The sequence below is a fragment of the Salvelinus sp. IW2-2015 genome, linkage group LG2, assembly GCF_002910315.2.
Source record: "Salvelinus sp. IW2-2015 linkage group LG2, ASM291031v2, whole genome shotgun sequence".
In the NCBI taxonomy this organism is placed as follows: Eukaryota; Metazoa; Chordata; class Actinopteri; order Salmoniformes; family Salmonidae; genus Salvelinus; species Salvelinus sp. IW2-2015.
The window spans coordinates 43,385,990-43,387,829 of record NC_036839.1 but is presented as its reverse complement, the minus strand read 5'-3'; the positions used below and the strand labels follow the sequence as shown (position 1 = coordinate 43,387,829).

The 1,840-nt window shown below is 41.1% G+C and overlaps 1 pseudogene; it reads right to left on the bottom strand.

Moving 5' to 3' along the window:
• The window catches only part of LOC111980312 (NGFI-A-binding protein 1-like), a 56,581-nt pseudogene extending 55,111 nt beyond the window's left edge, over positions 1–1,470 (bottom strand).
• Between the last annotated feature and the right edge of the window lie 370 nt (positions 1,471–1,840).

Sequence of the window (1,840 nt, the reverse complement as noted above, 5' to 3'; positions counted from 1 at the left end):
GGGTGGTCTCATCATTGAACGTCAATTTGCCTGACAAGTTTTGATATCCATTCATCATGATCCATTGCATGTCCTAGCATAGCAAATAGTTTGATATTAATATAGAAATGTGCTTTTCGTTCTTCAAACATGCATACAACATTGTGTAAAAGTATGGTAAAGTTCAGTTGAAAGGMAATATTATGAAAATTTWGTAAGTTAAACACAATTTTCCTTGTAATTGTTTTTACACACAAATACTTGTTTAAATTATACATTTATCTTATGTTGAATTAATTTTTTTTAATTTCAGGTTGGTTTTGCAAAGTGACATACAGTAAAGTCGTAATTATATTCAAGTAAAGATGACAACAAAAAATGTAAAAGTCAAAATAATTGTATTTTCAAGTATAGTTTACTAACCACCCGAATCAAAATGTTTTACAGTACATAGTGGGGTCATATTAGTTTGTAACCCAAATGGTTCAGACTCTCCAGATGTTTTCCTGATAAGACCGGTTTTCTGGATGTCTCCTAGTCTGTCAAACAGTGCTGTAGCTCTGCCACTTTCCACTGCAGATGCCGAAGGCCGACAAGGCGGATGTGGTGGATTGAGATGCAGCCCATGCAACAAAAAAACCCGGATCTCTCTAGTTCAAACTGGCGGATTTTGATGGGGATTTTTTAAAATGTTAATTAGATTGACGCACAGGTGCATCAATAGACTCTTCAGCTGTGTGTGGGGGGAACTGTGATATCACTACTGCCCCAAGGACTGGAGTTGTCCATTCCTGCCCAACTTTTTCGGGTTTTGGTAAAGACAACAAAATCACTTTAATTAACTGTACTCAGATATATTAAGTGCAACAGGTTTCTTCATATTCTTCAAATGTTTTGAGTAGTGACAGCACATTGGGGTAGTGTAGACGCCCACCGGCTGTGYCCCTGCGCCCGGGAATAATGGGTTTGAGTTTCCCACTCATAGACTAGCCTAAAAACCCCGTCCCGCTTCTACTTGTCATTGTTGCTCAAATGCACAGCAGTTCACAACTCTACTCTCCGCATACAAAAGTCATACAAAACGTATCAATTAGTTTATGTGCCAACAGAATGAATGACGCTTACAGTAGGATGGACGTGCACTTYATCAACAATAGGTAGGCTTATCAACAAATAGTTGTATCACTCCCAGTCTCTTCTTTATGATATTGGTAATGCCATTTCATGTCTACAACATTAGTTAGCCTATTAAAATCCAACCAAGATCGTCTATGGATGCGTCTCAAGTTTACCCCTGCTAGAAAAGGAAAGAAAACATCCACTGTGAGCTCTCTRTAGCCTACCTGCAGAACTCTTCGCRCCGCTCATCCAACCTCTCGTTCCGTTCTTCACTACTCCGTTCTCTCACGGCGAGAAAACAAATTATGAGTACGTGAAATAGAGGTTTAGTATACAGGACCTGCTAACTATTCGTTCCACCCAACTCCCCTACTGTCGGGCTGCTCCTCCCTTGCTACATCTCTCACTCCCACRCGACTGCGTGACGCAGATCCCCACGTGTGTGTCTGGGGGGCGTGGGAGCCGCTGTGTGGAATACCAAGCATCCTATCACACCAGGCAGCGACCGCGGCCAAAGGGAGGCAGAGGTTTGACTTCATTTTTGAAAAGCCAATTGTAGCATACTGAAAATAGGTCTTACGCCCAAATGTCAATTAACACTGTCAACCAAATAAGCAGGGGTTCCCCAAGCATTATGTAGCCTATTTTACTGTCTTTGGGACAACCTCTCCACTCTTTTTTTTGTTGCGATTCAAGTGTGTTCCATTGCCACCTTCTTTTCACTTATTTTTTTCAGTCCCAC